At 40.3% G+C, this 14030-nt stretch overlaps 2 long non-coding RNA genes across 2 annotated transcripts; one reads left to right on the forward strand and one right to left on the reverse strand.

Moving 5' to 3' along the window:
• The first annotated feature begins 4197 nt into the window (after window positions 1-4197).
• LOC126724328 (uncharacterized) lies at window positions 4198-4698 on the forward strand. Its single transcript, XR_007654928.1, has 2 exons — window positions 4198-4366; window positions 4467-4698. It is a non-coding gene; the product is annotated as an uncharacterized LOC126724328 (long non-coding RNA).
• Window positions 4699-5201: 503 nt separating this feature from the next.
• Window positions 5202-6901, reverse strand: LOC126724317 (uncharacterized). The gene is made up of 3 exons (XR_007654916.1): window positions 6686-6901; window positions 5605-5700; window positions 5202-5525 (listed from the first exon to the last, which is right to left on the reverse strand). It is a non-coding gene; the product is annotated as an uncharacterized LOC126724317 (long non-coding RNA).
• Between the last annotated feature and the right edge of the window lie 7129 nt (window positions 6902-14030).

Consider the following 14030-nt stretch of genomic DNA (forward strand, 5'->3'; position numbering starts at 1 on the left):
TGATATTAATGCAAATGACCCAGCCATGTCACTATTGGCATTTTAGCCCTAGTGAAAAGGTACAAATAGACTCAAGAGCATGCTAGAAAAAATCTTGAATAGGATTGAGCTATGAAAAATATATAAATAATTAAATCTAACTAGGAATTACTTTCCCAAAAGTTGTAGTATAGAAATCGATATATTGTTTACTTTATTATATTTAAGATTTTTGCTATCAAAAGCCGTAACTAATATGTACTGATATTTTTTTTCTTTCCTCTTGTCGAGAGTCATTTTTTATGTAACAAATATTTCAAATCAATGAAATATATCTATCTTCTTCTTCTTTTCTTTTTTTATTTAATAATAGCCCCACTCTTTATTTATGTTGTAACAGTCTCGACCCAACTGTGTAGATATTGTCCGTTTCAGGGTCCATGACTTTCACGGTTTTGTTTACCCAAAGCGAACAATATCTACACAGGTGGGGTGGAATCGTTACAAATGGTATCAGAGTCATGCCCTAACCGGAAATGTCGTCCCACACGCGAGGACGCGTGTGCTCGTAATGGGGGTGGATTGTAGTGACCCAAAGGGGGGTCTTGCAATCCATGGAATCTCACATCATCTAGGGAAACACATGGAGATGTGCTTATAAGGAGTGACCTTCTTTTAATGTGTAGAAGATTTTTCCCCCACTACTGTGTGCTTTGAGGGAGAACAAAACCATGAGAGGTATGGACCCTAAAGCAGACAATATCTACACAGTTGGGGCGGGGCCGTTATAAAATATTGTAGTGACCCAAAGGGGGGTCTTGTAATCCATGGAATCTCACATCGCCTAGAGAAGCACATGGAAATGTGCTTATAAAGAGTGACCTTCCTTTAATATGTAGAGTCTTTTTCCCCCATTACTGTGTGCTTTGAAGGAGAACAAAATCGTGAGAGGCATGGACCTCAAAGCGGACAACATCTACACAGTTGGGGCAGGGCCGTTATAAAATATTGTAGTGACCCAAAGGGGGGTCTTGTAATCCATGGAATCTCACATTTCCTAGGGAAGCACATGGGAATGTGCTTATAAGGAGTGACCTTCCTTTAATATGTAGAGTCCTTTTCCCCCATTACTGTGTGCTTTGAAGGAGAACAAAATCGTGAGAGACATGGACCTCAAAGCGGACAATATCTACACAGTTGGGGCGGAGCCGTTACAGATGGTATTAGAGCCCATCCGGTAACCCTGTGTGGGCTCAAAGACACTACCCACAAAGTGGGTCCAAACAAGGACATTAGGGATTTAAGTGGGGGAGATTGTGATGTCCCAATTTGATTGATTGTGTGATGTGTGTGGATGTGTGATAAGTCTCACATCGGGTATTTACCAGATAGATCTGGACTTTATTAACAACTGCCATGAGCCTCAATTGCGACTAGTCCTTTTGAGGTATAGCGCAGATGTGACTAGCGCTTTTCCATGGGTTGTTACATATGGTATCAAAGCCAGCCCAGTAATTCCGTGCGGGCTTAGAGACACTACCCACCAAGTGGGCCCTAACGAGGACGTTAGGGATTTAAATGGGGGAGATTGTAATGCCCCAATTTGATTGATTGTGTGATGTGTGTGGGTGTGTGATGAGTCTCACATTGGGTATTTACTGGGTAGATATGGGCTTTATTAATAACTGTAAGGAGCTTCAATTGCGACTAGTCCTTTTGAGGTATAGTGCAAATGTGGCTAGCGGTTTTTCTTAGGTTGTTATATATGGTATCAGAGCTGGTTCGGTAACCTTGTGTGGGCTCGAAGACACTACCCCACAAAGTGGGCCCTAACGAAGACGTTAGGGATTTAAGTGGGGGAAATTGTGATGATCCAAATTGATTAATTGATTGTGTGATATGTGTGGGTGTGTGATGAGTCCCACAGCAGGTATTTACTAGGTAAATCTGGGTTTTATTAACAACTACAAGGAGTTTCAATTGTGACTAGTCTTTTTGAGGTATAGCCCAGATATGACTAGCGCTTTTCCTTAAGTCGTTACATATGTGATAGATATTTCTCCTCTAAACTTGAATTAAGATTAATTTTTAAGAGTAATTTTATGTCCACAATATTTTCACAACAAGTTCTAAGTTATTGATTATAATTGATTCTAATCTAGGCTCACCGTTGATATCACTTTTTTACTTATCAATTGCAGTTTGCAACCTAAGATTTGTTGCGAAAATATTATTGATGTAACGTTACATATTTAAAGGAAGTCTACAACCATTACGAAAAACATCAAATTCATAAGGATTTTTGTGTGTAGAGCACCCACAAAAGATGGGTCTATCCAAATAATCACATTATCAAAGTACCAAAAACTACAAGCTTTTGGTTAGTTCATTACAAGCTCCACGGGTCAAATTCACACTCTTACTCTTACTGATTTGGTTGTGTAGTGAACTAGTGGCCCCTGTTACTTTCTTTAACGAGCTCATGTGCTCAACCAGTCCACCGACTATTCTAATGTCTATGTCACATTCTAAAGAGTAAAGAATAATATGCTGCCTTAGCTCTGAAGCATACGTGATAATTTGCCTATACTCTCTCTTTTGGGCCTCTTCTCAACTCAAGCAGTTGAGAGCAATAATGGCATGGAAGATCTGTGCCACACAATTTCAACTGAGGCAGGCAGGTACACTCCTGTGATCCCACAAACTACAATCTCACAAAGCACGAGACTCAGCTTTAGTGATGCTCAGAAGTTTGAAGTACAACACTTGAAAGAAAAATGTGTTTGATATAAGAATATATATTTGAAAAATAAGGTCCGATACGTTGGGACGTGACAATTAATTAATTAAAAGCTTGATACATCAGTTTGTAAGATGGTACTAAAATTTTATAATACATCTAACATGTCACTTGTTCTTTTATTTTAACTTTTTTTTTTTTAATGCTTGACATAAAAAGTTGATTAGGTGTGCACTCGGGTAAGCAATCCCACATGTACAGGGAGTTGCTGGTGCTAGAAAATGTAAATTCTTATCCTATAGGTGTTGATGGAGAAGTTAAGTGTGCATGACACCAAAAGCTTTCTTTAGCTTGCTTATCTAGCCTTTCTCGTAAGATTTAATAGATTATTACTTGTTAATGAATTATGGCCTTGAGTCTAATCTATACATATCTAAAAATTGAAGCGTAGTATTTATTATTGCTACGCTCCAATTAAGCCATATTAGCAGCTATGTCATTATTTTTTTTCCCCAATTTTTTATATGATTTTTTTATCATTTAAAGTGAATTAAAAACTCTATTATATTACAATCAAAATATCATATTTATCTTATTTTTAACTATTCTTATTTATTATTAAATTTTCAATTCCATTTTAACTTTTCATATTTCCACTACTCTCTAACTTAATATCATTATTTTTCTACCCCTTTATCTTCCTTTATTTTTTGGCAAAACCACATTGTCGGTCCTTAAAGTTTCTCTTGTGAGTGTAATTAGTCCATCAGGTTTCAAGTATGTGTTATTGGTCTCTTAGGTTTTAAAAATGAATAGTATTAGTCCTTCTGTTAGATGCCGTTAGTCATATTTCTTAGGTGGCTAATGGAAAAGTGATTAGTCATGTTTTTAATGATGTGGTATTTTCTGAAGGAAAAAATTAACAAAAATGATCTTACACGTAAGAAACAAACTGACCCTAATTCCAAAATTAATATAGGTTCCAAATCGAAACCCCATTTAGCCATTCCCCCATCTGACTCTAAATGCACGAGAGAGAGAAGGTGGCCTAGCCCTAGATGCCGCTGCGATGCCGCCTCCCTCTGCTGAAAATGGTGACCTACTGCCTCACGCTTCATCTAAGCAACAGCCACGGCCACGGTGGCCTTCTCCTTCACGCCGCTTGCACAGCCTTGCCGGTCCTTCCTCCTCATATCTCCGGCCAACCCATCTAAGTTATTACGCTTTTTCCTCTCTGCAACCCGGTTAAGCGCAATATGTAGGGCCATGTATGAATTTTTTGATTCCTAAATAAAAATGTTTGAATTTTTTGTGTTTGGGTTCGTGTCAGGTTGGACACTTTTGTGGCTAAGTGCATACAAGTTAATACAAGTTGGTCATTGTTTTAGCTTATGTGAGTATTAATTAGCTTAAAGTGAGCAGTAGTATTAAAACAATGACGTTTTAAGATTAAATAGAATAATGTGAATGTTAGCAGATGGACAGAACATCTATTCACGGAGACACCATTGATTACACGAAAGAGCTCCTGGAAATAATCAACAAATTGCAAGAACAAGAAATGGAAGAGGCTAAAAATTAACTTAACCTAATGGGCATCTACAAGGAGCTAAAGCCAAATGAAGTTTGGTGAGAAAGTCCCCCAAGGTAATATGTCTTGTGACTCGTCTTACTTTGTTAACCTTTAAGACCAATATATTACTCAGTTCTTGAATTGAATTTTAATTATGCTTCCATGACTTTACAGCTTGATGTGGAGAGGAAGGACATGGATACCCGGATTGGTATATGTCGTGCAGCTAAGCCAGGATTGTTGCTATCAGGCTATGGGGGAAGAGGTCTGTAGAAGAAGACAAAAAATTATTTTGGAGTAGTTTACAAGGCTTGAAGATATGGATTTTTAAAGTTGTTCTTCATAGGAATTTTACAAGTGAGAAGGTTTAATAATAATGTCTTATAAATAAAGTGTTGCTCATTTATCTGGTTCATCTCAAATTAATTATGTATTGTCTACTGGATTATTATTTTTTTCAATAAATAAATTAAAAAAAAAAAGTAATTTTATTATACAATGTAAACAAATTCTTATTGTCAATTGGAGGATGGAAAAGTGTGAGGCGTCAAACTGAAATACTTAAATCATGCAATGTTATTGACATGGAGTCGGCATATGGAGTAGCTTCACTGGTAGTCTAGTACCATTGTCTCCACCTGCATTTAATCTATCAAAGCTAATGGAAAATTTTTCACATCCATGTTATTGTACCTAGCTTAATGTTAATTAGGGTGACGTCAACTTATGCAAAAGCATAGCACAATGGCTACACATAAGATTCAGTACTAAAGTCTCCAAAAGGTCCACTACTTTGCCTTTTTTAGAGTGTTATGTTGATTTTGCCTTCAAGCTTCAACAACATAGCAATATAATTTTAAAAGAGAGACTAGCCAATTGCATCATTTGACAAGGTTTCAACAAGCATCATTAAATTCCACCATTCAAAATGTTCCAAATAGTAGTAATCCTCAAACAGTGTCAGACAATAACAAAAAATTTGTTCCAAACAGTGGTAACCCTCGAATTGTTTCAAAAATAACAAAAAATATATAAGTATTCCATCCACTTCAAATACACATTTATCTCCATAAGGGCCTTCACTTTTGCACATTAATTCACAAGCAATCTTATTCATTTATGCTCTTGTGCATTCATATAAGATTTTGTAATTCTTTTGGATGTCTTGCAACAGCCATTATTTCTGCTAACACTCCAAAGCTGTAACTTCTTGTAACTCTTTGTGTCTCTAACCTGAGAAAGTGCGCAAAAATATTAATCTAGTAAAAACAATGAAGGCAATTTTGTTGTTACTTACAAAAAAAATAATAACCTGAGGTGCTGGTTGACTTCGATATACTCCACCAGTCTGTGCTACTTGACATTGAAGTGATGGCTTACTTTTTGTTGTGACATCTCCTTTCCTAAACTGAAATGCATTATACTTTCATTTTAGTTCATTAACAACTATAAATATGTCGTTTTCATATGAGACAATCACTCACAGGTTGTTTTTTACTGCTCTGACTAACATGTTTTTTCTGAAAATATAAATATAGAGTGCCCTCTGCCCCTAGTGCAGGGCAGAAAGGGGAAAAGGAATACTAGAATTCATGATGATATTTAAGCATTCAATGCTTATTGCTTAATATAACATATGGTTTTGGGAATGTATATTGTGTAATTAAAGGGTTTCATATGATACTCTTTTACTAATGTAAGCATTTGCCACCATCTTAAAACTAGTATACAATTGACGTAGCTACCGCCGTTGTACATGTTTTGTTTTTGTGTGGGTTGCAAGGGCTGGTGGAAAGACAGATTATGTTCATATTTTGTATTGTTGGAAATACTTTGAAGAAGCAATAACCAGAAGAGTAGCACCAAATTGTTTTCTCTGAATTGTTCATCTTAAAGTAATTGGGTTTTTTTTTTTTTTTTTTTTTTTTTGGTCGCAATACAAGTAGCTTATGTGCAAAGTATAAAAATTCTGTTATTTTCAATTTCCTCAACTTTCCCACCAAGCAAAACAACCCAAAAAAAATGCCAAACCTTCTTTTATGAGTTTATCAAAACGGATTTAAACATAAACAGTATGTCGTTCATCTCCTCCTGTGGTATGAATTCATAAAGGGTTCACCATTACTGAAATGCGGTTCTAATGTGTATGGATTTATTCTAAAATAAAATTTTCTAAGCTACACAGCACATTGTATAAAATAATATGACAAATTCATAATTTCAAAAAAAAGGGGGGGAAATATTAACTTGTATGCACTTAGTCACAAAAGTGTCCAATCTGACACGAACACAAAAACAAAAAATTCAATTTTTTTTTTTAAGGAGTCAAAAAATTCATACATGGCCATACATATTGCGCTTAACTGGGTTGCAGAGAGGAAAAAGCGTAATACCTAAGATGGGTTGGCCGGAGATGGGAGGATGAAGGACCGGCAAGGCTGTGCAAGCGGCGTGAAGGAGGAGGCTACCGTGGCCGTGGCTGTCGCTTGGAGGAAGCGTGAGGCAAGAGGTCACCATTTTCAGTGGAGGGAGGCAGCATCACAGCGGCATCTAGGACTAGGCCACCTTCTCTCTCTCGTGCATCTCAGAATTAGATGGGGAATGGCTGAATGGGGTTTTGACAGGGTCAGTTTGTTTCTTACGTATAAGATCATTTTTGTTAATTTTTTCATTAAGAAAATGCCATGTCATTAAAAACACGATTAATTACTTTTCCGCTAGCCATCTAAGCAATACTATTAATGGAATCTAATACTATTAATTTTTCAAATTTAAGAGACCAATAGCGCATACTCGAAACTTAAGGGACTAATTGCGCTCATAAGATAAACTTCAAAGACTAACAATGTAGTTTTGCCTTATTTTTTACTCTTTTTATTCTTATCCTCGTATTATAAATTTGTTATTCCCTCTCTCATTCCATACATAATTTTCTATTTTTTCACACACAAAAGGTTCTCTCTCTCTCTCTCTCTCTCTCTGTCTCTCTCTCTATATATATATATATATATATTTTTTTTTTTTTTTTTCTTGCATCTCTACTTTTGGTTGATGAACTTTTGTATTCTTTAGAATTCTCCTTTGAGTTGATACGATTTAGTTTTGAGTTTTATATTGTTATCTTTTTTATTCTCATTGATTGTCAAATATTATCCTATTGCATTATAAAAATAGTATATAAAATAATGTTGTGGGGTCCAATAATTTATGGGTCCGGCCCACACGCTTATAGGAAGCCCACCGGTCTTAAACTGAAGGAGGCCAGGGCCCAAGCTCGAAACTAGGAAACATAAAAATAGCCCGAAGACATAGCCGAGGACAGTTTCGTCCTCGGCAGGCCCAAAATCTCAGGGATAGGAATGAAACACGAGTACGCTAGAAAGATCAGAAAATATCCTGGGGAAGTTGTCTTTAATACCCTTCCCTGACATGACACTGCCCCTAACAGAGCCGGGATCTTAGGCTTTATGGATCATCTCCAGCAATTTTTGGACTAGACTGATGGGACAGATATCTGTCCAGGAGAGATCGACCCTACACGTGGACGAAGGACAACGAACGTAGGCTAGTATAAAAGAGAATGTTATGTGACCAAAAAAGGGGACGCTCCCATCTAGCTTCTGAAAAAAGACTTGATGAAAGAGAATGCCTGGAGAATATACGCCGGACAACACCTAAAAACCTGCCGACGGGTAACCGAGGACAACACCATCGCTCCTCGGACATGATCCGAGGAGACAAATCCTCCTAGATACAAGATTGATGGGCCTGAATATCCAGCCCAAAGCTCTTTCTCATATCGGCTCACCTAAAGTCCGGCTCGAAACGTCCTCCTGTGATCCAACGCTGGCCTTTCAAGCCCACTCTCTACAAATACTATTGTGAGGGACCTTCCGCGTGCAAGCCCAACATCGTCGCTGAGCCGTTGAAGATTTTGTGTCCCTACAATTGGCGCCGTCTGTGGGAAAGCTTGCGCGTTGGCGTGGGAGGTGTTTGAGTCAACTCTCTAGCTAGCTGAGGTTTGTGGGATTCCCTCCATCTCCGGCGACATGCCGTCGTTGCTCCGACCCGAATTTTTGCTAGGGGCTACGCCCTGCAGTGTCAACAGCGCGGACAGCTCTAGGGGCTTCCGGCTTCAGGCCACATCCCCCCGCCATGGTCTAGGGGCTGATCTCCAACAAGTAATGGACAGAACCAAGGCCTTGCATGGTCCTCGGACCCAAGCCTGTGGGGAAACCAAGTACAAAAAAGAGATCTTACAAGTAATGGACAGAACCAAGGCCTTGCATGGTCCTCGGACCCAAGCCTGTGGGGAAACCAAGTACAAAAAAGAGATCTTACAAGTAATGGACAGAACCAAGGCCTTGCATGGTCCTCGGACCCAAGCCTGTGGGGAAACCAAGTACAAAAAAGAGATCTTACAAGTAATGGACAGAACCAAGGCGTTGCATGGTCCTCGGACCCAAGCCTGTGGGGAAACCAAGTACAAAAAAGAGATCTTACAAGTAATGGACAGAACCAAGGCGTTGCATGGTCCTCGGACCCAAGCCTGTGGGGAAACCAAGTACAAAAAAGAGATCTTACAAGTAATGGACAGAACCAAGGCCTTGCATGGTCCTCGGACCCAAGCCTGTGGGGAAACCAAGTACAAAAAAGAGATCTTCCAAGTAATGGACAGAACCAAGGCCTTGCATGGTCCTCGGACCCAAGCCTGTGGGGAAACCAAGTACAAAAAAGAGATCTTACAAGTAATGGACAGAACCAAGGCCTTGCATGGTCCTCGGACCCAAGCCTGTGGGGAAACCAAGTACAAAAAAGAGATCTTACAAGTAATGGACAGAACCAAGGCCTTGCATGGTCCCCGGACCCAAGCCTCTGGGGAAACCAACTACTTAGAAGGAATCATACAAGTTTTGGACAGAACCAAGGCCTTGCATGGTCCTCGGACCCAAGCCTATGGGGAAACCAAGTACACAAAGGCGCCATCGGAGTTCCCTAACTCCCAGTCGATTGCTCGGATGGAATATTTATAAATCATCAGCCTTGGACGATATTCACGCGCTTATCACAGAATATCCAACTGATATCCCGGTTAGTTTCTTAAGTTTGATTTATTACAAGTTATCGATATAATGCCTGATAGTGCTGTCAGATGAGAGTTGATTAGATTATACTTCAAAGTAGCTTTATCACAAATATTCTCAAAGCAACACATACATAGAGCACATTCGTTCACAAAGTTGTGTGGCCCACTAGATCAACGCTTAAAACATGTAAATCAATTTCCATTTTTATTACGATGAAGAAATAGTACAGTGTACAAACGAAAAGCTGGAGTCAGCCTACGTCAGAGCTTACTACACAAGAAAAAAAAAAAAAAAAAAAAAAAAAAGAAAAATACAAGAAAGCTGGAGAAAGCCGAGGAGGTATGTCGGAGGAAAGGTTGGCTACAGCCCCGAAACCTTATTCTTCCCCCGCACCCTTACCTGCCCATAACTCAGGCAGCCAAAAAGACCCAACTTGAACCTGACACCGTCGAAGAAAAGGTGCAGGGAGTTGGAGGTGGTGGGGCTTTCTCTAAATATACGCCTACCGCAAAGCAGAGGCGCTGATGGAGGAAAACCCTTCTTCTGCCGCACCAAAACTCTGGCATGGACAGAACCTACTTCGAATTTTGACTAAAAGAGGGGAAGATTCCTTTCCCCCTCGGTGGAGATGGAGTACTCTCCTGAACTTGTGCTTCCTGTGCCCATACCTTACTGTTATAAGCCTCATGAAGACATGGCGCTCCTGCGGCGGAGGAAGTTCTTTCTTCCCAACCCTCGCTTTCGACATGTTATGCCAAGAAAGGAGAGCTCCGGGTATGGGAAGCGTGATGCGGGAGAAAACTAAAAGGCTGGGTGTATATATAAAGTAACCCTCTCTCCCTCCTATTTATTTGAAAAGACAAGATAGTGGCAGTCAACTCACGCGGCGTCCCAATGAGTGCTACAGACAAAGTGGTCTTGGCTCAACTTCCAACGTCAACTGCAGCCAAAAGACTGAAGGAGCCTCGTAAAGGCGCGCCTCGATCTTTGGGGCGTCAGAAAAGTACTGCATGGCCAGAGGTTGCAGAAATATCTCTTAATCCGCGGGCTCATTGAATTCGCGACCCAGGCCCGCTTTGCGTGAAGGCCCATGGATACCCTGTTTGGCACCTCGGGAAATGCTCAATGGAAGGGAAAATCTGAACTCAAAGTCTTGGACAGAACCTAAGGCTTGCATGGTCCTCGGACTCAAGCTAAAAGGGAAAACCAAGTACTAATGCAGACATTGGTCTCGGACAGAACCTAAGGCTTGCATGGTCCTCGGACTCAAGCTAAAAGGGAAAACCAAGTACTGGTGCAGACATTGGTCTTGGACAGAACCTAAGGCTTGCATGGTCCTCGGACTCAAGCTAAAAGGGAAAACCAAGTACTAATGCAGACATCTGTCTCGGACAGAACCTAAGGCTTGCATGGTCCTCGGACTCAAGCTGAAAGGGAAGACCAAGTACTAATGCAGACATTGGTCCCGGACAGAACCTAAGGCTTGCATGGTCCTCGGACTCAAGCTAAAAGGGAAAACCAAGTACTGGTGCAGACATTGGTCTTGGACAGAACCTAAGGCTTGCATGGTCCTCGGACTCAAGCTAAAAGGGAAAACCAAGTACTAATGCAGACATCGGTCTCGGACAGAACCTAAGGCTTGCATGGTCCTCGGACTCAAGCTGAAAGGGAAGACCAAGTACTAATGCAGACATTGGTCCCGGACAGAACCTAAGGCTTGCATGGTCCTCGGATCCAAGCTAAAAGGGAAAACCTAGTACCGATAAAGACCCAAGTCTCGGACTCAAGCCTAAAGGGAAAAAGTTAAGTACATAAGATAAAACGCATAAGTCTTGAACAAAACCCAGGTTTTGCAAAGTCCTCGGACTCAGGCTGATTGGGAAATCAACTGCCCGAATGAAGAAATTTCTCGGCTTAAATACTGGAAAGGGTTAAGTCTCGCGTATCATGAAAACAGCAGAACAACCTAATGATCGTCAACCTAAAGAGGCCATTCATCCGGTGGGTAACACGTCCTCGGATAGCTACTTCTCACATCTTATCGAAGCATTTAATACACATCACGGCCAATTTTAAGATAAGTCTCATTCCTCACTGGTCGGATTGCCATGTTGAATAATAATTTTGTTAAAGTTATCGTGGCATCTTTTTAGGAACGATTACCTTGGCCTTAGTTATTATTGATTCAAATGCTATACTATTATGCCGAGCAGCGCTTTCACATTTGTTAAAATATATAGACAAGACATACGAAATAGAGTAACAATCACTTTTATTAATATGAAAAATTGTTACAACATACAAGGAAGGGCTTAAACAAGCCTATACAAAAAAATTGAGCTGCTAAAACAGTAACAACATCCGTAACACAAATAAGTAAACCATCAAGTGTCTTCTGAACTCGCCTTCAAAGTCTCTCTGAAATCTATGCCTCAGAACTGTTCATATCAGGAGAAGATCCTTATACAAAAATAATGAAGGAGAAGGAAGAAGAATTAGAAGACATGGAAGCACTTCAGCAAGCTCTTGTCACTGAAGAATGCAAGGGAAAAAGAAGATGGAGGACATGAGCGGGAAGGAGGAGAAGAAGAGGGAAGCAATGAAAAGAAAGTAAAAGGAGCAAAAGAGGGAGAAGGGGAGCCATATTAGGTATGCTCATGAGAGAGCGGATGGAGATGACAAGGGAGGTTTTCGACTCAGTCACACCAGAAAATGGGGTGTGACGAGTCCCTGCTTCGGATTTTGGCTAAAAGAATGGGGAGGCAAATCTTAAGCCTCCGCCATCCTTGCCCCGACCGAGCCATCTCAAGTTTTATCAGGACATGGTATTTCTGGGAAAAGAAGGATTTGTTCATGGTGGATTACTATGAGAGAAGTATTATGGAATAGGGAGTAACCGGATGGAGGAAGTGGATTCTGAGAAAAACGTGAGGGATTCAGATATGAGAGGGTCACCCTCATTCTTCTCTCTTTATATAGGGAATGAAGAAGGGGGTATGCAACGCACTCAGATCCCCAGGGGAATCCAGAGTATAACGCGCCGCTTCGTTCTCCCACACCATCAGTAACCGTCGCATCTGGGAAGCCTCGTAAATGGGAAGGCATTAAAGACACGCTGCAGATAACCACGCAGCATAACGGCAACGTGCGTAAATCCAGGAAAAAACGGCTCGTAGACCGGTGCGTTCCTTGTGGAGGGGAAGAGTCGCCAGAGTTGATCAAGATCCGAAGAAAGTGAACGGCAATAAGGGCTTGACATCATCAAAATCCACCTGTCCTACCATGATGTTGGACAGCAGGATTTTGAGGGGCTAATGTGGGGTCCAATAATTTATGGGTCCGGCCCACACGCTTATAGGAAGCCCACCGGTCTTAAACTGAAGGAGGCCAGGGTCCAAGCTCGAAACTAGGAAACATAAAAATAGCCCGAAGACATAGCCGAGGACGGTTTCGTCCTCGGCAGGCCCAAAATCTCAGGGATAGGAATGAAACACGAGTACGCTAGAAAGATCAGAAAATATCCTGGGGAAGTTGTCTTTAATACCCTTCCCTGACATGACACTGCCCCTAACAGAGCCGGGATCTTAGGCTTTATGGATCATCTCCAGCAATTTTTGGACTAGACTGATGGGACAGATATCTGTCCAGGAGAGATCGACCCTACACGTGGACGAAGGACAACGAACGTAGGCTAGTATAAAAGAGAATGTTATGTGACCAAAAAAGGGGACGCTCCCATCTAGCTTCTGAAAAAAGACTTGATGAAAGAGAATGCCTGAAGAATATACGCCGGACAACACCTAAAAACCTGCCGACGGGTAACCGAGGACAACACCATCGCTCCTCGGACATGATCCGAGGAGACAAATCCTCCTAGATACAAGATTGATGGGCCTGAATATCCAGCCCAAAGCTCTTTCTCATATCGGCTCACCTAAAGTCCGGCTCGAAACGTCCTCCTGTGATCCAACGCTGGCATTTCAAGCCCACTCTCTACAAATACTATTGTGAGGGACCTTCCGCGTGCAAGCCCAACATCGTCGCTGGGCCGTTGAAGATTTTGTGTCCCTACAAATGTTATTTTATTACAGAGCATAACTAAAATAATTTGGTGTTTATCGCTATACATTTCATTTTTACTATTTTTTTCTTGTCATCTTATTTTATTCAACATTTAAATTTAGGAACATCCTCCATATCATTAATTATTTATGTTTTGTCTTTTTTTTAAAAAAAAATTAAACATATAATACTTTATTTAAATTCAATAAATAAAAATTGTTCTTATTTGTGTTGAATCCAATACATTGAAACATTGGACCTAAATCCAAACCCAATTTAACAAATAAAAAATGCAACAAATAAGCCTATTTAAACCAACGTTAGATATGCATCTTTGGTTCAATATGTCAAAGAAAATGATAAGATGAGGCACTAACACCTAATGATCCAACCCAATCAAACACCAAATCAGTGTTTATTGTCACAACAAATCATTGGATAATATATAGCTCTACAAAAGAACTAAAAGAAAGTTTATAACAAATCAACAATTCTAGCTACCATGAACTTTGTAGTTTAAGATCTGATGAACCACAGGAACCAGGTGAGTACCACGATATTTATATGTTGCAAATAATAGTGTCGAATT

Source organism: Quercus robur, chromosome 4 (assembly GCF_932294415.1).
Source record: "Quercus robur chromosome 4, dhQueRobu3.1, whole genome shotgun sequence".
In the NCBI taxonomy this organism is placed as follows: domain Eukaryota; kingdom Viridiplantae; phylum Streptophyta; class Magnoliopsida; order Fagales; family Fagaceae; genus Quercus; species Quercus robur.